At 44.3% G+C, this 26,801-nt stretch overlaps 1 long non-coding RNA gene across 2 annotated transcripts; it reads left to right on the top strand.

The window, feature by feature from the left end:
• Window positions 1–1,182: 1,182 nt before the first annotated feature.
• LOC122941194 lies at window positions 1,183–26,247 on the top strand. 2 transcript variants are annotated; one of them, XR_006390423.1, is made up of 3 exons: window positions 1,183–1,237; window positions 25,006–25,159; window positions 25,538–26,247. It is a non-coding gene; the product is annotated as an uncharacterized LOC122941194 (long non-coding RNA). The 2 variants fall into 2 exon arrangements; XR_006390422.1 differs by lacking the exon at window positions 1,183–1,237 and adding an exon at window positions 4,150–4,285.
• The last annotated feature ends 554 nt before the right edge of the window (window positions 26,248–26,801 follow it).

The raw sequence follows: 26,801 nt of genomic DNA, 5'->3' as shown, positions 1-26,801 counted from the left end.
CATCCTGGTCAAGGGCCCATGGTCTGTAGTTCAGTAGTCCGGGTGGCTCCTTGGTCACAGGGCTAGTGACCCATGGTCTGTGGCTCAGCGTCCTCATCTCAGCGTCTTCTTCTGGTCACTCATGCAGGCTGGCATGAGTCTCCCTTCCAAGCACTGTTCCCTAACTGCAGCACACTAGGGGCTCTGACTGCTCTCCTTATATACAGTTTCTAGCTAGACTAGTGGGAGAGGTGGAGTGAAGAAACTCAGCACAAACATATACATTGTTTCAGCTCCCGGCTGGTATAGACTTACATTAGAGCTTCAATGATACACAATGACAATGACACAGCAGGTTTTCCAGACCAAAACAAGTTTCCAGACATATCAACATAGCTAAAACACGACATTTAAAAGGTCAGGCTGTCTGCTTTTGGTGGTAAACAAGTCTGGGTTTTTCCCTCTAAAACCCTTCGGCAGCTGTGGAAAATTACCAGATTCTCAATCAAAGTTCTAACAGTCTCTTAGTATTCATTAACCCTTTCCACAGAGCTATGTAAATACAGTGATAATGAATAGGATATATATCACAACATATATATAAAATGCAGTAACACAGTAATAAACAGTTTAAGTCAACCCTTTCAAGAGAAATAAAGTAAGAAGTTTCACATTTGCATAGAGGATGTTGTCAAATGTCCAAATGTCAAAGTACTCCCTGCTCCGGGGCACTACAGTAGTGTTATACAGAGGTGGAGATTGAGGAGAAGAGACGTGCTATACTAAAGAGATGTTGGATGCACTTTTTGGGGTCTAGAGGTATAGGCGTTCCCATGAGGTCAATGAAACATAGAAACATAAAATGTGTCGGCAGATAAGAACCATTTGGCCCATCTAGTCTGCCCAATATCCTGAATACTATGAATAGCCCCTAGCCCTATCTTATATGAAGGATAGCCTTTTGCCTATCCCATGCATGCTTAAACGCCTTCACTGTATTTGCAGCTACCACTTCTGCAGGAAGGCTATTCCATGCATCCACTACTCTCTCAGTAAAGTAATACTTCCTGACATTACTTTTAAACCTTTGCCCCTCTAATTTAAAACTATGCCCTCTTGTAGCAGTTTTTCTCCTTTTAAGTATTCTCTCCTCTTTTAACTTGTTGATTCCCTTTATGTATTTAAAGGTTTCTATCATATCCCCTCCGTCTCATCTTTCTTCCAAGCTATACATGTTAAGGTCCTTTCATCTTTCCTGGTAAGTTTTATCCTGCAATCCATGTACCAGTTTAATGAAGGCTGTGGCAAATCCAGAGTAGATGGTAGAACATACTTAAAAACCTGTCATGTGGATATTTGATTATAATCTAACTAATTATATACACTCATGAACTACTAAAAAGTGCCTTAGATGTATTCACTTACTGGTGTGACAGATGGTTACCTCATAATATACACACAAAGATGCCGCATGCCGCATGCTAATGAGCTGATTTGAGTCCAGCGTGATGTCATTGAGTCCAGCGTATATTTAATTAACAGCTATAGCCACTCCCCTGCGCACCTGCTGCTGATTAATATGGAAAATAACTGTCATTCAGCAGAAGGTTAGTGGGGAGAGTCAGGAGCTCATGAATATTCATTATCAGCTGGAGCTTTTCAATACAAGATGTTGGCAGATTGATTGGGTCAATTAAAGAAAGTGACCCAGCATTTTGCTAAGCGAATCAGTCACTTACGGTATTTATGTTGCCCTTAGTTAGGACACCATAAAACTGGTGACAGGTTCCCTTTTACAGTATGTCTACACTTTGGACAAACCTCTCTATATCTCAATAAAATCCTTGCAAGCCATCTTCTAGTGAAATAGATTATGTACAGCTGGGCCATACGTTCTGGATAACTCCACCTGACTGCCAAACAAAAAAGACAAGATTGTATTTAGTTTCCTAAAAAGGCCATGAGTAGGTACTTAGGGATGAACAATCAGATTCCACCTTTCATTTTTCACAGGTCGTTTGGAAAATGAAAGGTGGAATCTGATTGGTTGCTATGGGCAACTAAGCCAGTTCTACTTTACACCAGTTTGATAAATCTCCCCCATAGGGTTTCAGGGAGCAGTGTCATTTTAAAAAAAAAGCCCTGTGTGACCCACGATGATTATCGCCCCTGTGTTTCTTAATTTATAAAAAATGAAAGAAGAGTTGGTTTGCGCTCCAGGTATAAAGACAGACATCAGACATGACTCTCCAGGATCCTGCGAGGTACCTTCACTGATATAAGCTCACATGCTAACACACCCTCTTTTACTCTGATAAATGAAGATTCAAGGCACTTCAGTTGCATGGCGCTATATGTTGTACTGTCCTTGGTGCATGGCGCTATATGTTGAACTGTCCTTGGTGCATGGTGCCATATGTTGTATTGTCCTTGGTACATGGTGATATATGCTGTATTGTCCTTGGTGCATGGTGCTCTATGTTGTCTTGTCCTTGGTACATGGCGCTTTATGCAGTCTTGTCTTCTGCAAATGGTGCTATATTTTCTCTTGGTACAGTCCATGGCTCTGGGTAGTATTGTCATTGGATCATAGCGCTATAGATTGTATTGTCCTTGTTGCATGGCACTGTATGTTGTATTGTCCTTTGTGTATGGTGCTATATGTTGTCTTGTCCTCGGTACATGGTGTTGTATTGTCCTTGGTACATGGTGCTGTATGTTGTATTGTCCTCGATACATGGTGCTATATGTTGTATTGTCCTCGATACATGGTGCTATATGCTGTCTTCTACTCGGTAAATGGTGCTATATGTTCTTTTGGTACAGTACATGGCTCTGGGTTGTACTGTCTTTGGATTATAGCGCTATATGTTGTATTGTCCTTGCAGTATGGCCCTATATGTTGTTGTATTGTGCTTGGTGCATGGCGTTCAATGCTGCATTGTTTTTTGAGTATGGTGCTATAAGCTGTATTGTGCTTGGTGCAGAAAAATATATGTTGTATGGTCCTTGGTGCATGATGCTGTATGTTGTATTGTGCATGATACATGGAGCTATATTTTGTGTTTTCTTTTACTCCATTAGGAGAAACCTATCACATAACTCCACATACCTCATATCTATCTATCTATCTATCTATCTATCTATCTATCTATCTATAATCTATTATCTATCTATAAATATCTATCTGTTTATATCTGTTATCTATCTTTTTATCTATCTATATCTGTCTGTCTATCTATCTATCTATCTATCTATTATCTATCTATCTATCTATCTATCTATCTATCTATCTATCTCTCTCTCTCTCTCTCTCTCTATATATATATATATATATATATATATATATATATATATATATATAATCTGTTTATATCTGTTATCTATCTATCTTTTATCTATCTATATCTGTCTGTCTATATCTATCTATCTAGAAAACAGAAAGCAGTACCATACATGTGAGAAAGAGAGCAAGAATGCTAACCTCAGGACCCCAAGCAGCTTCATCTATAATGTTTATCTCATATTTATCTATATATCTCATATCTATCTTGCCTATATTTATATATTTCATATCTATCTGTATCTATCTATGCATTTATCCATCCATTTCTATGTACAATATATATCATATCTATCTATCTACACCACTGCAGTCATTTGCCCCAAAATACTAATCTGTGGGCTCCTTCTTTTTCCCGCAGTCCCATAGAAACCCGACTTGTAAGCAGATTATTTGCAGGCGTTTGAGTTTTATGCCTAAAATTAGAAGACTGAAAGCAAAAGCTTTTTTTTTTTTTTTTTGCACAGAGGTGATTTTCCTCCAGCGGCCGCAGTGAATTCCAGATTTTTTTTTTGCAGATGATTTTTTTTAAGAGACAACTAAATAACCCAAAATATGAGCCCGTCTCCCGGATCTACTGCATTGCACACAGCTTTTACTTATAAACTGATGGGAGTCGGGGAGGGCATTGTCCACAGGAGGGGAAGGGGGAGCGGAAAAGAAGCGTCTGGAAGATCATTTCTTGACTAACTTTTTTCTTATTTATTTATTTCTCTTTTTTTCTTTTTTTTTTTCTTAAGAAATGTTGTTCCAGGGAGTGTCTGTGGCAGCTTGGCAGAAAATCCAGACGTTACCTCATAGCTGTAGACAGACAGCAAATTTTCTATGCCAGCCTAACGCTGCAGGAGTATTCAGCCTTGTGCCTTACTGATTAGCACTTCTGTTTCAAGGATTTTGCTGCAGTGAGGGTACTTGCTGTGTCTTTTGTCCAAATTGGATAACAGATAAGATGATGGGTTCAAGGTAATAGTTTGCAACTTTTTATATCTATCTATCTATCTATCTATCTATATATATAATCTCCTTACCATGAACACTAATGTTGCTTGTTGTTGCTGAGGAGAAAAAGGTGAGAAGTTAGACAGTCCATTAATAAAAAAGAAATAAAAAAATAACTATTTTAATAATAAAAAAATGAAAAAAACATGAAAATGAAATAAAAATTAAAATAATTTTCCAACTTTCCTATTTATAGTCCATTGAAAAGTCAAATCTGGTGAATTGTTACTTGAAAAAAATAAACATCTTTTAATAAACTAAGTACTCCCCCTCCCCCAATGCCTGCATCTTAACCGTGCCATTTGATTAAGGCTAGGTCTACACGACGACATTTGTTGCGCGACAAAAAGTCGCGCGACAGATAGGGCGCAACAGTTGTCGCGCGACATTTTGTTGCACTAATGTCGCGCAACAATTTTTATAATGGCAGTCTATGGTGTCGCACTGCAACATGCGACATGTTGCGACTGCGACGCGACAGTCGCAGAAAAATCCATCTTGAATGGATTTTCTGCGACTGTCGCGTCGCAGTCGCAGCATGTCGCATGTTGCAGTGCGACACCATAGACTGCCATTATAAAAATTGTCGCGCGACATTGGTGCAACAAAATGTCGCGCGACAAATGTCGTCGTGTAGACCTAGCCTTAGACTACATGCACATGACGGTATGCCATCCGGTTTATTTTTGCGGATCCATTGTAACAATGCCTAAAACTGACAAGAATAGGACATGTTGTATTTTTTTTGGTGGGGCTACGGAACAGACATACTGATGCGGACAGCACACGGTGTGCTGTCCGCATTTTTTGCGGACCCATTAAAATGAATGGGTCCGCATCCTATCCTCAAAAAAGAAACGGAACGGACACGGAAACAAACAACATTCGTGTGCATGTAGCCCTAGGTCGCAGAAGGAAAATGAGAAATTACAACAGAGGTGCGAGACTTAAAGGCACAATGACATGGAAAGCCAACCGCTTCATTCTGCCTTTTTTTTTATCTTTTTTTGTCTTTTATGACTTTTTTTTTTGCTTTTTTTTATGAATTCTGTCTAGTTTCTTTTCCTTGCTGTGAAGTGAAATATATTTGTAGTTTGCAAATTAACTTTAAGGCACAGTATCCATTTTTGTAAATTAAAATAAAAAGGATTCAAATGACAAGACTGTCGGGCAAATGGTATCACAAAGAGGCGGGGCTTGTACAGATTTACATAAAAGGGAGTGTGAGACAGTTGTCGTGGCCTGGATCGCAGGAGCATTATAGTGTAGCGGTGATCCTACAGAAATGCATGAGATCACAGTGCGAGTCACACGAGCGCTGCAACCGCAACTGCAACCCGTGAATCACAAAAAAATCCAGCAGTGTTGGATCTTTTTGTGATTCTGGGGTTGCAATAGCAGCAAATGTGTGACTCACGCTTTAACGCCATATAGCTGTACCCTTAAACCCCTTGCAGACGAGCGTGTGATATGCTGCGATTCCACAGCGCAGCTCCCGGCCTGGCCTCCCAGCACTGATCGGGGAGGGGGGGGGGCTATGTAACCCTTACAATTCCAGAACTGTAACGGTGGGTTCAGACCTGAGCGTTCTGAAAGGAGCTCTCTGTATGCGCGATTGTACCGGCGTTTGCAATCGCGCATACAGAGACAAGCGAATGCCCATTGTCGCGCGTTCCCAAAAGTCTATGTACGGGAACGCGCGATGAGACGCCCCAAAGAAACTCATGTACTTCTTGGGGCGTCGGGCGTTTTACAGCGCGATCGTACGCGCTGTAAAACGCCCAGGTGAGAACCATGCCGATAGGGAAGCATTGGTTTCTCCTGTTGAGCGTTTTACAGCGCGTAGGAACGCGCTGTAAAACGCTTAGGTGTGAACCCAGCCTTAGGGTTACATAGCATCATAAATCAAGATAATGCTATGTAACCTCGTCAGTGCTGGAAGGTCAGGCCGGGAGCTGCACTGTGGACTCGCAGCATGACACACGCTCGTCTGCAAGAGGCTTTAAGGGGGTTTTCTGAGATTTTTATACTAATGACCTATCCACAGTATCTGATCAGTGGGGGTCCAACATCCAGGACCCCCGCTAATCAGCTTTTTGAGATGGCACTGGTGCCCCTATAAGCGACACGGCCTTCTCTCTGCTTTTCCTAGGCCAGTGACAACACGTTCATGTCACATGGCCTAGGACAGTGATGGCGAACCTATGGCACAGGTGCCAGAGGTGGCACTCAGAGCCCTCTCTGTGGCCACCCGCACCCTGGAGAAAGTCTATGGTGTACCAATATGCCTTAGACTTTTCCTGCCATTCATCAGTGCAGGACATGCTATGAACAGCACAGGCAGCACACTGAATGTAGGCAGGTTTTTATAAGCTAAATTATAAAGTACATGGAAGAGATATGATATTGGTGTTTAGGTTAAATTGCTGTGTTGGCACTTTGCGATAAATAAGTGGGTTTTGGGTTGCAGTTTGGGCACTCAGTCTCTAAGAGGTTCACCATCACTGGCCTAGGAGCAGCTCAGCCCCATTCAGGTCAAAGGGGCTGAGCTGTGTTACCAAGTACAGCTGCTATAGTACGGCACTGTGCTCGGTAAGCTGCAAGAAGGCGGCGGCACTCACAGCTGATTGGCGGGGGCACCGTGTGTCAGACCCCCACCGACCAGATACTAATGACTCATGCTAAGGATAGTCCAAATACAATCCACGGCAGCATGTCATTCAAGGATTTTTTGTACAAATCAAGTCCATAAATATGCCAAAGATCATGCAACGTTTCGACTACATCATAGTCTTGGTGTCATATTCAACAACTTAACGTTCATAAATATATAAAAAAAGACATAGTACCAATATGGATTAAAATGGCCGCTGTCTTTATTAAAGGGGGGGGTAACCATAAATATGACCAAAAAAATCCATAAATCATTAACTCCTTAAAATTCCCACATATGTTCATTAAAGTCCAGAGCGCGAACAATTTCTTGCTTGAATCTTCAGGCGATGACCGCGCTGCTCATGGCGAGTGACCTCCATAAATACCCCAAATTCCGGCCACAAATGGCCCTTGTCCAATCCACATCAAAGGTTAAAATTAGCACAATGCCCAGCAACTGGTCAGCAACCATTTTTGGCCAATTAACACACTGTCCTTGAATACCCAGCAACCGGTCAGCAACCATCTTGGCCAATCAAAACACTGTCACCGGCTAACTTGAGCATCTGAGGAGAATAGAGAAAACACAAAAGAGAAGGGGGGGGGGGGGGGACCATATAAGAACATACCATGACACCATGAGGGGCAGATGCCAATGCTTGCCCTGCCCCTGTCATTCTCAAGCATGACAATGATGTAGTAGAAGCGTTGCACGATCTTTGGCACTTTGTGTACATATTTATGGACTCGATTTGAATAAAACAAACCTTGAAGGACATACTGCCATCGATTGTATTTGGATTATCTATGGAGCAACCCAGGGGCGTAGCTATAGGCACATGGGCCCTGGTGCAAGAGTTCAATTTGGGCCCCCCCTACCCTCAATACCGTTTCCTAACACCACCAGACCCCTGCACGCCCACCATGCCCAATCTGCCCACAGCAGAAGTATATGCGAATCGTCCACCAGCAAGGCAGCTGGCACTGGGATCTCCATGTTATTGGTCAGTTACTACATCAGGGACCCCCTGGCATGGGGCCTGGGCATAACTAAGTGCACACTGAGTGATCCATAGGCAGGGCCGGATGGCTGCCCTCATCCACCAGCCCGTCCCTAATGCCAGTCAATACCCCCTTAGGAAATCTCTCATCAGATGTGAGAGCAGCAGCGATCGATCAGCCAGGATTAATGTGCACAGTGGGAGGCCCCCCCTTAGGCAAGCGACAAACTGCTGTCCGCATCTTTTGTGGCTCCATTGAAATGAATGGGTCCGGCATCACATAGAGTAACTACAATTTGGCATTACATTTGCTTTCAATGGGTCCGCAAAAAACGCGGACACCACAGCGTGTGCTGTCCGCATCAGTATGTCCGTTCCGTTGCTCTGCAAAAAAAATTGTGCATGTCCTATTTTTTTTCTAGTTTGCGGACAAGGATAGGCATTATTGCAATGGATCCGTCCAAAAAAGGATCCGCGAAAAAAAAACGGATGCCATACGGGACGTCATCCATTTTTTTTGCGGACCGCAAAACACATACAGTCGTGTGCATGTAGCCTAAGACTGAGGGGGGGGGGGGGGCAGTTTGTCACTTGCCTAAGGGGGGGGGGGGGGGCAGTTTGACACTTGCCTAAGGGGGGGCTGCCACTGTGCACATTAATCCTGGCTGATCGATCGCTGCTGCTCTCACATCTGATGAGAGATTTCCTAAGGGGGTATTGACTTGCAGTTTATCACGTCGCCAGTGAACGCTATCTCATCGGTGCTCTGGGTCAGCCACCAGGCGGGTCAGGGGACTCAGGGACAGTCACTCACTCACTTGACCGGACCTGAGGCTGGACCCTGGTCCAGTTTATTACGCCACCCGCACCGCACTGAGCGCGCTCACCACAGTATCGACAGTGTCTCGCAGAGTCGCAGGAGTCACTCGCAGACGTCGCAAGTTCGCAAACAAACCGGCGGTCAGCACGCAGCTTCCTCTGCCTGAACTAAAGCCGCTCCCCCTCCTCATTTCGCCTGCCCTGCACAGTGCACGCAGGGCTCGCCTCTCAGCCTCCGCTCTCCGCCCCCTGTGATTTTTGTTATCAACTTAGCTGCGGGCTGCGCCGCCCGCTTTACTGTGGCTCTCCTGCCTTGTGGGGGCCCCGTGGGCCCCCCTGACTTAGGGGCCCGGTCGCAATTGCGACCACTGCGACCCCTATAGCTACGCCAGTGGAGCAACCGTAAAGGATCCGTGGCTGAGACATTCCTAAGGAAGTCTGAACGGTACGTTAGTGCTGCTTTCATTTAGTTTTTTCTACTATCCTGAGGATAGGTCATCAGTATAAAAATCTTGGAAAACTATTTAAATGATCCAAGATTTGGTTCTAAATGTCTTTTCATGTTCTTTTCTGAATATGAGTGGTCTTGGTTTCCTCCATTCCTCCATGGGTAAGAGATGTTGGGTAACAACTAGAATTGAGCGAACTCGAACTGCAAAGTTCGGGTTCGTACCGACCTTTGCGAGTTCAGGTACCCGGACCCGAACCCAGACTTTTTCACTGAAGTTCGGGTTTGGTCACTTGTAGGAGACGACACCAGTCAGTGCGTTGCAGGTAATATCGGGTCTTGCACTGGCCTTCAGTGTCGTGTTATTGTACATTTGTATACTGTTGCCGTTTACTGGTAACTACTAGCCGGACTATTTTATTTAGGCTACTTTCACACCTGCGTTCAAGTGCGGATCCGTCTGGTATCTGCACAGACGGATCCGCACCTATAATGCAAACGCTCTTATCCGTTCAGAACGGATCTGTTTGCATTACCATGAACAAACAAAAGAAATGCATGATAATGCAAACGGATCTGTTTTGACTTACATTGAAAGTCAATGGGAGGCGGATCCGTTTTCAATTGCACCATATTGTGTCAGTAAAAACGTGACTTACATTGTAAGTCAGGACGGATCGGCTGTGCGATCAAGTGGATGAGGTGAGTTTATTATTATTTTTTGAACCCCTCAATAGACATTTTATTTAGCATTCTGTTTTAAGAATGCTATTATTTTCCGTTATAACCATGTTATAACGGAAAATAATAAAGTGAAGTTCAGGTCCCCATTGACTTAAATGGGGTTTGGGTTCGGGGTCAAGTTCGGGTCGCGCAGTGTGTTATCGTAAACAAAAGAGCCCTTGCCCTGTGCGATCTAGCATGAGATGCTCCGATGCTAACATCAGGGGGGCTGCCTGGGTGAAAATATGGGTATGTATGGGTTCAGCTCTGAACCCGGACAACCCCTTTAAGGGAGTTTTCTCACGATGTGTGGGGCACAAAGGAGACTGAGCTGGATTGGACATGAATAGATAAGCACTGGGTAGGTTTAGGGTACAGTAAATGATAATGATGTGATATTATCCTTCCCTTGGCTTTACAGAAGGTGAGCGGTATGCCTATACTAACCAATCAGAAGCTTTATTTGAGTGCAGGGAAGCGCTCACGCTCTTCTCCTGCCCTGTGCCTGCTCTGCCACTGCTCTCTGCCACAACACAGATATTATGATCATCCAACTGGCTACAGAGAACCAGATCACAAAATGGGCCGGCTTATAAGATGGGGGAGTTTTCGTGAGCAATGGCGAGCCTAAATATGTAAAAAAAACTTTGTGTGGAAACTGTATGTAGGTGTGTGGACCTGTCAGTGTGTGCAAAGTCGGACTGAAGTCCCTTTGGCCCAACAGAGGAATGATTCCGAGGGCCCACCTTCTGTGAATATAGGACCTTATGCGCCCAGTTTTATTATAGGTCCATGACGGGGGTATTGGCTATGCCTCGTTCGCTTCCTCCACTTACCTTAATACACTCCTTTGAATTCCCATTCCCCACCATTACACCTCCTCGCCACCATTCCCCGATCCCAATAAGACTCGGACCACCAATTGGAAATGTAATGCCCACAGCAGCCGTTTATTAAATAACAATTATAAAATAACCATAACATAATACTGATAATCCCCAATGAGGGGAGGTCCTTGAAGCCCCAAAGCATCGAGCTTCCGAACCAGGGTGAGCCATTCTTACCTCCAGCCGTAACACCCAGCTCAAAGGCAACACCGAATGACCCCCCCCTCGATTCACCACAACTGCTCGGTCCACCAGGGAGTCCAGCCCCACCCGTGGGGCCCCCCAATTGTCCTCAGATTCTACCGTGACCAACTCCAAGGACCCCCTCCCACCGCCACAAGCCGCCGTGACATGATCACTCCCCACTCAACCCCTCCCCCAACCACAAAACAAAAAGGGTGGGAGGGAGCTTTTCTTTTTTCCTAAAATGGCGCCCTGGCCTCCTCCTCCCTGCCTATTTAACCCCTTAACTCCACCCCCCTTACTCAAACTGCCCTATCCTGACCCTTCTCCCTCCCTATAACCCCCCCCCTCTCCCTCCCCCTTAGCCTGCTAAATCCCGGCTCACTAACTCAAACCCCCGTCATGGGGGCCTCCCCTAAAGGGGGCTCCGCCCCCCCTCAGTCCGGCCATTGCTTTATCGTCAGAGCTTGGGCCCACCAGATGGTGGGCCAGTTCGGCCCTGAGTGTGTGGAGTATAGGTAGGTGAGAGGAGCATATGGAGGTGGGTGAGTTGTGTGTGTGGGATCTGTGCACAAGGCATATTTAGGTGTGGAGTGTATATATGTCCCAAGCAGTATTCTTTTTCTCTGTATGACAGGTCATGACTTGCATGTTCTTCTCTGCGTTTTGGGTGTTGTAGGCGAATATTTGTCCATCTGACATGTCATAATGACCTTTTTTGATAAAGAGTGCTTCTTTGCGGCGAGAAATCTTGTGTCCTGGCCCTTCTCTTCTAAAGTGGCTGATATTTTCTGGATGTATGCCACTTTTGTGGCATAATTTGTGCCAAAATTTCACTGCAACTGTTATTAGGCTGTGTTCACATCAGGTTTCTGTCCCGTGTTTAACATATACACATGACGTATACGTAGAACAGATGCCTCCAGTGGATTCCATACAGGGGCAACATTCCCCATAGCGTTGCACTATAAAAAAAAAAATGACTTATTAAAAATATACTGTACATTTTTTTGCTGGACTCGGATGGAAAAGTGTAATGTACTACATTTATATGTAAGGCTTTCACACTCGTGTTTTGGGCGGGTCCGTCATGGATCTACAAAAACGGATTCGTTACAATAATACAACCGCATGCATCCATTATGAATAAATCCATTTGTATTATCTTTAACATAGCCAAGACGGATCCGTCTTGAACACCAATGAAAGTCAATGGAGGACGGATCCGTTTTCTATTGTGCCAGATTGTGTCAGTGAAAACGGATCTGTCCCCATTGACTTACATTGTGTGCCAGGACGGATTCGTTTGGCTCAGTTTCGTCAAGCAGACAGCAAAACACTGCAGGCAGCATGTACACGACAGTATGTGTTTTGCGGCACGCAAAAAAAAGGATGGCGTCCGTATGGCATCCGTTTTTTTTTTGAGTATCAATTGTAACAATGCCTATCCTTGTCCGCAAAACGGACAAGAATAGGACATGTTATATATTTTTTTGCGGAGCTATGGAACGGACATACGGATGCGGATAGCACACGGTGTGCTGTCTGCATATTTTGCGGACCCATTGAAATGAATGGGTCCTCATCCTATCCGCAAAAAAAGTACCGGACACAGAAACAAAATTTTCCATTCCTTATTGTTTGATTTCATATGTGGAAAATGTCAGGAAGAACTGCAGCCATTAATGTTGTTCGGCACCTGATTCCTGCATGTCCCCAGTTTTCTAGTTTTAAGAGCCTATTCGCATTGCATTTGAGTAAGCCGTGTACCGGGGTGGGCTCCCATGATACAGCGAAGTCACGAACGAGGAAAACAACTCCACCACCAGCTTTTGCCAAAACAGAATTTTACTTAAACATGGTAATGAACACAACCACAAATGCTGGGAACATACAATAAATTTACATACACCCGGCCCGAAGGCTGAGACCCTGCTGCACCGAGCGGCGCCCTCCGATGGATGCAGGAGGAAAGCGTGGTAATTTACTTACTGGCGGTCACAACTAAACTGCCACACCTTAAGTTACCTGTTATTACCCTAAAAAAAAAAGAATAACTGTATGGGTGTGTGGTACGGACTAGCCTGCGGTGCAGCACAACAGCTTACAATCTTACAAAGCTCTACAGAATTTCCCCTCCCAAAACTGCTCCTGTAGCATGTGGCTGAGAATTCCTCCTGAGCCAAACGCCAGCCTGGCTTGAGTTTGTGGGAAGTTTATCAGCTCTCCAATGTGAAATGTCACTTTAAATTGTGGAGTCCTTGCAATGAACAATAGCAACACTTGTGGCCTTACACAAACAGAGACCCTAACTAACTACCTGGTCTCAGTCTCTAGGCGCCAACACTGTGGTGAGGTGCGTGCACGATCTTACCGACCCGGGTCTGCTCTGCACCTGCTGGTGACTCGGAATTGAACAAATGCCTTTCCAACAAGAATGCCATACCGCAATGTATGCCGCTTTGCTTCTCAGCTCTCATCAGCCTTCCTGAAAGCAATCATCGTTCCCCTAGACAGGATCAGGGTCTTGGACACGATCAGCTTCAATTAGCTACCGCTCTGGTCACTGAGGTATGCCCCCACAGCTGGATGCCGTCAGATCCTATGCTGACATAGTTCCTCAGTCTTGGCTCCCTCTAAGATGGCAGCTCCCTTTCTCTTTCTCTCCAGGCTCTGTGTAACCCCACCACTCATTAATATGGACATACAGTCAGGTCCATAAATATTGGGACATCAACACAATTCTAACATTTTTGGCTCTATACACCACCACAATGGATTTGAAATGAAACGAACAAGATGTGCTTTAACTGCAGACTGTCAGCTTTAATTTAGGGTATTTACATCCAAATCAGGTGAACGGTGTAGGAATTACAACATGCATATGTGGCCCCCACTTGTTAAGGGACCAAAAGTAATGGGACATAATACTAATCATAAATCAAACTTTTTCACTTTTTAATACTTGGTTGCAAATCGTTTGCAGTCAATTACAGCCTGAAGTCTGGAACGCATAGACATCACCAGACGCTGGGTTTCATCCATGGTGATGCTCTGCCAGGCCTCTACTGCAATTAAAACTGAAAGTCTGCAGTTAAAGCACATCTTGTTTGTTTCATTTCAAATCCATTGTGGTGGTGTATAGAGCCAAAAATGTTAGAATTGTGGCGATGTCCCAATATTTATGGACCTGACTGTATATTCAGCCTGTAGCTATGTTTAGGAAACAGCGGCATCTTGTGGCCAAACAGCAGAATGTCAGTCCAGATCATTTAATTTAATCTACACAAACAGAGTTCAGACAAGGAGAGCTGTTTCCCCATCTCACATTCGTGTGGAGCTTGCGATACAGCTGCGCTGTGTTCGAGTACCACAGCCTGTTCTTATCCCATATTTAAGATGTTATCCAACATGTAAAACATGCCCCCCAATGCCTGGCCCCTCATAAAGGAGTTGGGGGCAGCCAATAACAGGCCTGCGACGGTGATGAGCCTCCTAGCGTCCCTAGTGTCTTAAAGTGTACCTCCAATTTAAGGCTGACTAAGCATTTGACCAATGGCTGTCTAAGGGTACGATCACACGGCATAGTCGTGTGGCGCCTTGCTATGTGTCCAAGCTGATTAATCGGTCTATATCAGGGATCAGCAACCTTCGGCACTCCAGCTGCTGTGAAACTACAACTGCCAGCATGCTCACTAAGGTTACTTTCACACTAGCGTTAACAAAAACGCTTCAGTTTTGTCCTAATGCATTCTGAGTGGAAAGCAATCTGTTCAGTATGCATCAAGATGTCTTCTGTTCCGTCCCTTTTACGGTATTTGGCCGGGGAAAATACTGCAGCATGCTGCGGTATTTTCTCCGGCCAAAATTCCGGAACACTTGCCAGCTTGCCGAATCCGGCATTAATTTCCATTGAAATGTATTAATGCCGTAACCGGTACCAAGTGTTCAGGAAATTGCCACATTGATGGATCCAGTTTTTCAGTCTGTGCATGCGCAGACCTTTAAAAATGTGGAAAAAATAAATACCGGATCCGTTTTTCCGGATGACACCGGACAGACGGATCCGGTATTTCAATGTGTTTGTCAGACGTATCCGCATCCGGAACTAATGCTATCCGTTTGCATACGGATTTCCGGATCCGGAAGACAGTTCCAGCAACGGAACTGCCTGCCGGATTCTTCTAAGGCCTCCTGCACACGACCGTTGTGTGCACCCGTGGCCGTTGTCCCATTTAACGTATCTGAGGTCCCATTGACTTTCAATGGGTCCGTGAAAAAAATCGGAAACTGCACCGTTTGGCAGCCGCATCCGTGATCCGTGTTTCCTGGCCATGAAAAAAATATGACCTGTCCTATTTTTTTCACGGCCAATGGTTCACGGACCCATTCAAGTCAATGGGTCCGTGAAAATCACGGATGCACACAAGATTGTCATCCGCGTCCATGATCCGTGTCCGTGATCCACGTCCGTTTTTTCCTATCATTTCAATGGCAAACTTGACTTAGATTTTTTTTTTCATTTTTCATGTCCGTGGATCCTCCAAAAATCACGGAAGACCCACGGAAGAAAAAACGGACACAGATCACGGTACAACGGAACCACGTTTTGCGGGACGTTAAAAAATACTGTCGTGTGCAGGAGGCCTTACACTAGTGTGAAAGTACCCTTACTCGGGTGTTTTTGTAAGGCCTCATGCACACGACCGTTGTGTGCATCCGTGGCCATTGTGCCGTTTTCCGTTTTTTTTTCGCGGACCCATTGACTTTCAATGGGTCCGTGGAAAAATCGGAAAATGCACCGTTTTGCAGCCGAGACCGTGATCCGTGTATCCTGTCCGTCAAAAAAATATGACCTGTCCTATTTTTTTGACGGACAACGGTTCACGGACCCATTCAAGTCAATGGGTCCGTGAAAAATCACAGATGCACACAAGATTGTCATCCGCGTCCGTTTTTTCCTATCATTTCAATGGCAAACTTGACTTAGATTTTTTTTTCATTTTTCATGTCCGTGGATCCTCCAAAAAACAAGGAAGACCCACGGACGAAAAAACGGTCACGGATCACGGACCTACGGACCCCATTTTTGCGGACCTTAAAAAGAAACGGTCGTGTGCATGAGGCCTAACTCTCATAGAATTGAAAGGAGGATTCTGGGATTTGTAGTTTCAGAACAGCTGGAGTGCTGGAGGTTGCTAATGACCAGTGATGGTCAGTTCGCAGTGTTCACCAGCGAATACATGCGGGCTGCCATGTTTATTAGGGTAGACTCACCCGTCCGGCGAAGCACAGGTAAGCCCTTACCTGTGCCTGTGCTGAGAGCCGGTCTGAAATCAAATGCAGTCACCGGGAGCAGGCAGTTCCGAGAACAGCCGGATGAAGGTCCCCGGCGGCTGTTCTCGGAACTGCCTGCTCCCGGTGACTGCATTTGATTTCAGACCGGCTCCCGCCACAGGCACAGGTAGGGCTTACCTGTGCATCGCCGGACGGGTGAGTCTACCTTAATAAAGATGGCAGCCCGCATGTGTTCGCTGGTGAACACTGCGAACTCACCATCACTGCTAATGACAATACAGGCTGACTAACCAGTGTGGTCTCATTATTTTAAATTAGAGCTTGCTGTGGCCCGTATGGCCACGGTACTTAAATGCAGCGCAGCCGCAGAAAGCGTCACACGACTGCGCTATGTGGTCATACCCAAAAAGCGTATCGACAGTTTTTGTCTGACTCACCAATATGGAACTCTAAATATGTCCCTGAGGTGCCCCATGGAAAAACTCCAAGTGCCTCCACCCCAATCCTGATTGATCCGCATTCACTGCCTGTACATCTATTCAACTTTTCTATGGTTACTCTAATTTCATGCACTCCCCTATCTGAACAGGGCTGATCACATTGTTTATCGCGAACTTCCCGGGTCATGAAGAGAATGTCAGAACAGAACAAAGCCAAAACAAGTCAGAGAAGGCGAATAAATACGGAATACAACTCTATAATACAATGCACGTTTGTATGCCATGCAGGGTGTGTGGAAAGCTGGATGAAACCCCTATGGGCTTGGTGATGGTGCATTGAGCATAAAATGGCAGCTGCTGCACACAGTCTGAGCAGTTTTTTGTTTTTCCATTTATCCCTCGTCCTGTTTAATCCTCTCTCTCCACAGCCTCCTCCCAACTGAGACATAGACTGGTATCAATGAAGTTATCGCGCTGAGACTTAATAGATCCGGGGCCGCCCGCGAGCATTAACAAAGTCGACACCAGCATAAAGTGTTTGCGTTAACCTGATTACTATTCAGCCCCTGTCACAGGGAACCGTTTTGGAAATCTGACAGTGTCATCCAAAATGGAAAGGTCAGAACAAGAGGAAATAGTAAAAAATGCGCGGGATGATGGAGTGACCTATTGGATCAAAAGGAAGTTAGCCTTTCATTGTCTCATGTTGAGCGCCGACGCCAAAGTCTAGAAAAGTTGTTTTTTTTGTGCTGCAGCTGCACGCGTTCCCATTCACAGCAGCCCAGAGAAACACAAAAGCTTCTGAACATGAGGCTCCTCAAGTATCACTTTCCGTTCACCTCTCCTCTTATTGATTCGCCTGGCATGCAGATGGCAAGCGCCGTCCTCCTAACCTGCGGTCATCTACACGGAAGTGTGCTCCGCCGCATTTTTGCTGCACTACTGTCTATTTAGGTCACTTGGTTTGCACAAATCAGGCCATGGTTTCCACTGGCAAAGCGACAAGAAGACCGCAGGGTAGTTAAATTGTAAAGCAAGCGCCTTCCTCTGTGCTGCCTGCAAATGTGAGAGAAAATAGAAGTCCCATGCCTCTGCTTTTTTCCACACTGTAGATTATGGGGGAAGAGGAAGCGGTGACAGTTTATGTTATGGGGTCATTTTGCTCTTCTTTGGTTGGTAAACACTAACCTAACATAACATACCCCTCCTCAGGTGGAAAAGGGTATTACACACTTCTTTTTTTTTTTCAGTGTTAAGGCCCACCCCTGAATAGCCTGACCACACACCCCAAATCCACCCCTGATTATGGCAAGGTTGCATCCATGCCCTGTTTTAATATTTCAAAAGGATGGATCCAGCAAGTGTTTACTCCACCCAACAGCCTCTCGACCTAAAATATGTTTTATAAAATTATAAATATAAGCTCCACCCCTTTATTGAGGCTCCTCCCATTAGTCTTAGGTTAGTTCTACCCAATAATCTTCTATTTCTCATTGGTGGTTTAGTTTCTTGCAGTTTATAACCATTCTGTCTGAACAACCTCATGCAGACGGCAAATTGTGGATTTGAAAAACACGGATACCAGGTGTGTGCGTTCCACATTTTGTGGAACGGAACGTCCTGCCATCTATAGCTAGCCTTGTCTGTAAAAGGGATAGCACACAGGAGTGCTGTCCGCCTCTTTTGTGGCCCTACTGAAGTGAATAGGTCCGGATATCCGACTTGCAAAAAATGCGGACAAAAAACATGGTTGTGTGCATAAGCCCTAAAGCTTAAAAAAGGAACCAGGGGAACAGTTTTAGAGTGGGTAAGCAGTGAGTGAGTGAAGCATGCTCCGCCATATAAGAAGTTGCCAGCATTATAGATGGCAGACAGTAAGTAGGTGGTCCTGTTAGGGGGCATTCACACAAGGCAGATTTTGTTGCTGAAATGTTTACAACTGAAAATCTGTTCCATTCATCTAAATGGGGTTGTTTGGGAGGTAAAGACATTTCTGCAAGTTCCATTCAAATAAATGAAATTTTCTGCAACAAAATCTGCCGCATGTGAACGATCCCTAAACCTTCCTGCACCCAGGTGTGGGTTTTCAAACAGAATTTCCATGCAGATTTTTGCGCCAATTTCTTTGCGTACCAAACATGCACAATAATTTGAGGTGGATTTGCCCCAATCTCACCCTTTGCATTGCAAAGTGTAAAATCTGCACTAAAAATCAACATAAACAATTGTTAGGCCTCGTCCGCATTTCTGTTTTTCACTTACGTGTGCTGTATGCATCTTCTGCGGACAGCACACGTACCCATTGATTTCAATTTGTCTATTCACATTTCAGTATTTTATTACTGACCGCGGGTCAGGTAAAAAAAATCACGGAGACATGCACGACTTTGATCCGTGATGCGGACCAAGCACACCCATAGAAGTCTATGGGATGGCTTCCGTGTTGCGTCCGTTTTTACTGAAGACTGATAGGAGATTCTTTGGAAACTCATTTTCAGCTGAGCAAAGGCCATGAATTACGGACGACAAACGGATGGTAAAAATGGACTAACCAAGGATCCTTCACGGATAAAACACGTACGCTTTTTTTCATGGACGTGACACCGACAAGGAAATGTGGACGAGGCCTCATGCTGAGGATTTCAAAATCCTCATGGAATATGTATGCAAAGTGTACGTGAGATTTATGAAATTATTCAAAAAACATTAAAAAAATGGACGCCCCAGCAACAATCGCATTGGATTAACCTCACTGCAAGGAGATCGCATCCAATTCCGTGCGGGCTGTCAGCGTCCTCGTAGCGGGGGGAATGGTGTTGCTTCTGGAAATAAAACTACAGCAAAAGATAATTGTGGAAATGCTTTATGATTGCAGCCGAGCATTTAATTAGCCGATTAGAGCAATTAAACATTGACAAAGTAAATGGCACATGTGATTAATGAAATCAATCTGTACAAAGTAACAAGATGGAAGGGAATAGCGCGAGCAGCAGCGCTGCAAATAAAATGGGAGGGGGGTGACGGCGGCCCGGCTGTTATTGAGTCAATTCAGAGAAGATGACAAGCGCTATTATTTGCTACAGTTATTTGTATCCTTGTGTTAAGTATACACAAGGCGCTGAAGGCAGACGTGTGACACTACAACCTCCAGCAGGGCATGACGACTGGAGACGACCGGAATGCAATTCCTTTGTGTCTTAATAGTCAACATCAATAAGACTGAATAGAACTTACAGCAAAAGAACAGACAGCGGGAATGATATTCAATATACAGGGCGGGGGAGGGTTGCCTCATGTATACAGGGGGTCGATGGATACTGAGAATGAAAGGAGGGATGCAAAGAATTAAAGGGGCCCTCCTGTCAAAGAAGGTTAATCACTACATATATATTAAAAACTTCTGCAACTTTCTAACAGACCGCGGACCATATTTTCTATTGTGATTGCACCTAGTTTAGGTCTCCTTGCTTGCTGTCAGTGAATGGGAGCATTTTGGTTTGTATCTGAGGCTGAGGGTATGTTACAATTGTATTCAGTCTAGACAATACCCTGTGAGCTAAAAAAGCAGCACAAAAATCTCTCCTGTGCTGATCATTTGTTACAATGTTTTAGCGCAGGTATTCAGTCCAAGCAGTTTAGATCACCTAGACTGTACACCGCAATTGTGGAAAGTATTCATCTGGATGTAAATGAGAATGTTCCTATTCAATGGCCGCATGCAGAGGTCAATGAAAAAGTGAGAAATTAAAATTGAGTTGCAGAGCTTTTCTTTATAAACTGTAGGGGACTTACTTATCCTATAAATGGTGTAAACTTAGAAAGGCTGTCTAGCCCTGCACCAGGGGCTCAGGCTGTAGGATTAACGTGTTGTGGGCACAGACGGTTTACTCTAACTCTATGCCAACTTGGTTGGCTATTTAGCTCAAAATGGCCCATCTTGCATCATGAAGCCATGACCCCTTACAGGGGTTATCCATTTCTGGATGGGTCATCCGCATCTGATGTGTGGGGGCTGAGTGCACCTCGTCAGGTCATGATGTCATTGGCCTAGGGGCCTTCGCAAACAGCTGATCGGTGGAGGTCCCGGGTGTTGGACCTCCACCAATCTGATGCTGATGACTTAGGGCTCATGCACACGACTGTTGTCTGTTTTGTGGTCCACAAATTGCAGAACCCCAAAACACGGATACTGGGAGTGTGCGTTCCACGGAACAGAGCGTCCAGGCCATACTAGTACAGTCAGGTCAGTGGAGCCATGTTTGGCCCGGGTGATGCGGCTGACATGTAGACTGTGTTTCCCAGACTGATCACAGTCGATGCATGAGCCTTTAGTTACTTCCCTGCTCTGGTCAGTCGGTTATATTTTTGATGAACATATAATCTTTGGCCACTGATAAAAAGAGATCATGTTTTAAGAAGGATGGGAAGGTTCTCCAACTCTGGTTGGCTGCCAGGGAGATGAAAGAGGGTGTAGGAAGGAAGACCTTTTTGGGTGACAGACAAAGCAGCCCACAAAAACTAACATGACTAACAATGGTGTCAGGTATAGTTACTGCCCTGAAGGGCTCAGGCGAGGTCTCGTAAAGTGACAAGAGAGTCCAAGATGGTGGTGAATCATGTTGTTAAACCTCTAATAACTGGGCAGCCATCTTTTTATCATCTCAGCAGTCATGATTAGTATTAAGGGTTTCTGTAGCATCACTGGCTGCTGTGTGTGTGTTTTGTGTTCTCCGGTAAATATAGTCTGCGCTACGCTTCCCATTGTGACGCCCTGCTGGATCCAGTAAGACAATTTATTACGTTAATGAGTCAGGTGACCACTAATGATATCGCTGCACACATCCCCTTCAGCTATAAACTACGAGAGCTCATCATAATTACCTTCTGTTATTTCAATAATATTTAATAAGCTGGGAAAAAATCCAACCGGAAAAATTGCAGAAAGAAAAATGTTTCCAAATTTTTGAATATTTCTGTAACCATGTGACTGTATGGAAACGGCCCTTTAAATAAGCGTGGTAATGGGGTTCATTATTTCCCCTGTTTACCTGATCACACTTCTAGCTTCATTGTGGGGTCTATAGAGAGGAAGGGGTCCTGTATACATACACAATGCCTATAGGGTTATGCGAGGCCAACTCAAGCTTTGTCAAGCTTCCCTATGCCTTATAGCATAAATAGTATGGATGGCCTATGGGTAATACATGCAAACAACATGTCTTGGTCATGTAAGGTAATTTTCCTCAACTCAAATCCTCAGGGCCCGATCATGTTAGGATTTCCTTAGTATTGAGCAGGTGATATAATTTATGTCAATGCACCAGGACTTGGACAAGTAGTACCTTGGAACCGAACCCGAGTTCGGGAAATGTTTTTTTACAGTAGAAATTAATTTATGAAGTTATTACCCGAAGTCTCGCGAGACTATGCGAAGTAATAACTTTGGCTCATCTGAGCCAATACATTCTAATACTGTACGGAGTGCTTGCTACGTACAGTATTCAAACAAAGTATTATGCAAATCGACTTCAGATGAAACATCCGAAGTTGATTCGCTCATCCCTAGTCGTAACCATGGAAACGAGAAGTGTATAATGTGATAGAAAAAAGCAAAGGAAACAAAATGGACAATAAGGCCCCTTTCACATAAGCGAGTTTTCCGTGAACGTGACGTGAACGCATTGCACCTGCACTGAATCCGGACCCATTCATTTCTATGGGGCTGTGTACATAAGCGATGTTTTTCATGCATCACTTGTGCGTTGCGCGAAAATCGCAGCATGTTCTATATTCTGCATTTTTCACGCAACACAGACCCCATAGAAGTGAACGGGGCTGTGTGAAAAACGCATTTAATCCGGATGCACTGCGTTGCGTTTTTCATGCAAGTAACTTAGCAACGTTCAAGGGATATCAGACAGCAAGTAGGAGTTTCTCTGCGTCTGGCTTGAGGCAGCACATGAGCCAGAAGTTTGCTGCACAATTTTACAGCCCTTGCGGAACCAAAAAAATCCAAAATGCCAAAGGCACCACGGGCGATGGACGTGGAGAGGCTCATTGTCCTCATGCAGTACAGGCCCTGCCTCTGGGATATTCGTTCTGGGGAGTACCAGGACCGCTATAAGAAAGATGCGGCCTGGGTGGAGGTAACCCAGGATCTATTTGCCACCATCTGGAGAAAACCCAAGGCCAAAGTCGGAAGAATTTAAGTAAACAATGTATACATGTTTGATCCTTGTTGTCCTCCCTAGTATATAGGCCATGTCATACGTTATCCTCCCTAGTATATAGGCCATTTCATATGTTATCCCCCCAAATATATAGACCATGTCATATGTTATCCTATGTAGTATATAGGCCATGTCATATGTTATCCTCCCTAGTATATAGGCCATGTCATACGTTATCCTCCCTAGTATATAGGCAATGTCATATGTTATCCTCCCTAGTATATAGGCCATTTCATATGTTATTCTCCCTAGTATATAGGCCATGTCATATGTTATCCTCCTTAGTATATAGGTCATGCCATATGTTATCCTCCCTAGTATATAAGCCATGTCATGTTATCCTCCCTATTATATAGGCCTAGTCATATGTTATCCTCCCTAGTATATAGGCCATGTCATATGTTATCCTCCCTAGTATATAGGCCAAGTCATACGTTATCCTCCCAGGTATATAGGCCATGTCATACATTATCCTCCCTAGTATATAGGCCATGTCATACATTATCCTCCCTAGTATATAGGCTATGACATAAGTTATCCTCCCTAGTATATAGGCCATGTCATACACTATCCTCCCTAGTATATAGGCCAGTCATATGTTATCCTCCATAGTATATAGGCCATGTCATATGTTATCCTCCCTAGTATATAGGACATGTCATATGTTATCCTCCCTTGTATATGGGCCATGTCATATGTTATCCTCTCTAGTATATAGGCCATGTCTTTCGTTATCCTCCCAGGTATATAGGCCATGTCATACATTATCCTCCCTAGTATATAGGCCATGTCATATGTTATCTTCCCTTGTATATAGGCCATGTCATATCTTATCCTTCCTAGTATATAGGACATGTCATATGTTATCCTCCCTAGTATGTAGGCCATGTCATATGTTATCCTCCCTAGTATGTAGGCCATGACATACGTTATCCTCCCTAGTATATAGGACATGTCATTCGTTATCCTCCCTAGTATATAGGCCATGTCATACGTTATCCTCCCTAGTATACAGGCCATGTCATACATTATTGTGACGGACTGAACCGTTACTGGGGCTGCTGGAGGAGCCGGAGGGCCAGCCTCCTTCCTACAGACTATGGACCGAGAACTATGGAGACCCCCTCAGACCTTTTGGGGTTACAAGGAACTATGAACCCTGATTTATGTGTGTAATTTATATGCCACATATTTCCTATTGCCCAATAAAAAGGCATGGTGTGGATTCAGCAACACAAAAAGTCTTAACTCTGCACTGAGACTCCCACTGATTGTGGTAGTGATGGGATTAAGATGGTTGATATTAATAGCAGCCGACTCCTATGATACACTCAGGAGATAATCCCATCACATGTGTCTCCTCTTCCTATTCATTCATTATGGAGGGGGTGAAGATATCTGTTTGCATGTTCATTGTTGATTGCGTCAAAGACAATGCCAGTGTATTTGTTAATTGCGTCACAGACAATGCCATTGTGTTTGTTGAATAGGGTTAGTTTTGTGTTTAAACTGTACAGGATTGGCTGCTATGTCATGTCCTCAGTATGTCATGTGTAAATAAGTCAATGCTGTGTGTTCAATAAAGAGTTCCTGGTTTACATTCAACATAGAGCCTCAACTCATGTGTATGGGGATTGCTATACGCTGTATACTCCCCTGGCTATAACTACTAGCTCTTGTAAGAGCTGTTCCTGCTCTCTGGATTTAGGAGAGGTTCACCCACTGGAGCCTGGAGCCTTGTCGTAGGTCCAGGGTGGGTAGGAGACGGTGAGACCTCAACCAAGCTTCGGCGGTTCGTGGGGTCTGTAGTGCTTACGGTGTCAAGTGGAGTGCTTGGAGTCCTTGGGAAGCACTAGGAGCACCCATCGACGGAGGTACCCGGTCAGGGTGCCAGGAGATCCGTTACAATTATCCTCCCTAGTATATAGGCCAGTCATATGTTATCCTCTGTAGAATTGTATATTTGCCTACATTTTTCTTTCATGTCTTTTTATTACAAGTTGAAGAGGTCAAGAATTGTTGGCGGAGCTGCCAGGACCAATTCAGAATAGAAATGAAGCATCATGGGCGGAGTGGTTCCGGGCCACCCAAGAAAAGGCCCTATATATTCAAGGAGCAGCTGATGTTCCTCTGTGACGTCATGGAGCTGCATCCGTAAGAACATTCTACACACTGACCACTACATGTTAAGCAATATACACTGTATGTAGACCAGTTAGGTACTGTGATTGGAAACAATTGTTAAATGTGAAATGTAATAGTTGCCCATAGCAACCATTTCCGTTCCTCCTTCCTTTAGCAAAAGTAGGTGAACAACACGACAAGTGGAATAGGAATTGTTGGTATGGCCACCTATGACACTTATAATTTACCCAATGTAGCTAAATGACCACATATGTCATATCTAGTTTAGGTCATGTAGTACTATGTGACAAATTTATTTTGCTCATGACAGGAATATGTGAAATGAATATTTTGAATCCTAAATAGTGTTCATATTGTTATGTAGTATGTTTGTTATATTTTTTGTAGAACGGAGGACAACCTAGAGGAGGAAGGGGAAGAGTTGGTTCCGCAGCTATCAAGCGCCTGCGAAGAAGACACTATTACTAGGGCCGTGCAGATGGAGAGTGTGGCAGGAGCCAGCACGGCAGACCCATCCAGCCCAGACGACTGCCAGTGCCTCCTGCCGAGACTCATGTGAACACGCAGGTTCTTAAATATTTATCTTGAGCTTTGCAGGGGGATCATCACGATCTATTTGGCTGGGGTCTGGCCCATTATATGCGCCAGCTGCCTCCAGAACGATTAATGAGAACCAGACGGGCTCTCAAAATCGTTCTGGAGGCAGCCACTCCCCCCACGACCCTACAGAAATGTTTTCCGCCCTGGAAAACTTGAGCCTCCATGGGCACATGTTTGGCCCCCACCCAATGCCACTTTCACAGGGCTCACAGGGTCACCCACAATTCCCTCCTCAAAGGGATTTTTATCCCTTTATTTTATTTATGGGCCACAGCATCAGGGGCAATCTACGTATGGCCAGCATGTCCCCTCCTCCTTGCAAGTTGGGCCATCCCAGTATTCTGGGCCCCCCTCCCAACAGTCCCAAACACCCTACCCTGGGCCTCAGTATCAGGGCCCCCTCTCGCCATCTGGGCGTTATGTTAATTTATAATTTTTTTTATGTTTTAGTGATTTGATTTTATGTTCTTCCCTAAAAAAAAAAAGATTTTAGTCAAGTTGACTATTAATAAACATAGTTTTGTTTTCCATTTTTTTAATTGTTAGTTCCCTTTATTATATACAGTGCATCAAGATCTTTATGTCACACCAACACATACACGACATTAATAATTGTACACTTTTAGTAAACATTAATATGACCCAAATACAATGAAATTTTCACTTTGACTCTCTATCAATTACACACCTTAATAATATTAGTGTGCTTTTCACCAATATGCCAAAAATGACAAACTGCTTTTTAAATAAATACCTTTATTATACATATATACATTACATGTTAAAAATAAGATAATGTCCTTTAAGCACACGATAGTCAAAACATGACAGTTGAAGTGTAAATGCCATGACACATGCAATTATATTTTTTTATTATATGAGAATGAGGCTAAAACTGTAAACTGTATTAATGATGATGTGAAAACATGTATACATTTGAGGATACATTTTTACACTTGTAATGAATGAGGTATTAGTAAATATTTCACATACTGTGTTTAAAACAATATATGTAAGCAAAATATGTAAGCTCGCAACCCTAGTCAAGGGT

Source organism: Bufo gargarizans, chromosome 6 (genome assembly GCF_014858855.1).
Source record: "Bufo gargarizans isolate SCDJY-AF-19 chromosome 6, ASM1485885v1, whole genome shotgun sequence".
NCBI lineage: Eukaryota > Metazoa > Chordata > Amphibia > Anura > Bufonidae > Bufo > Bufo gargarizans.
The sequence above is the reverse complement of the archived record's forward strand: the minus strand, read 5'-3'. Positions and strand labels throughout refer to the sequence as shown.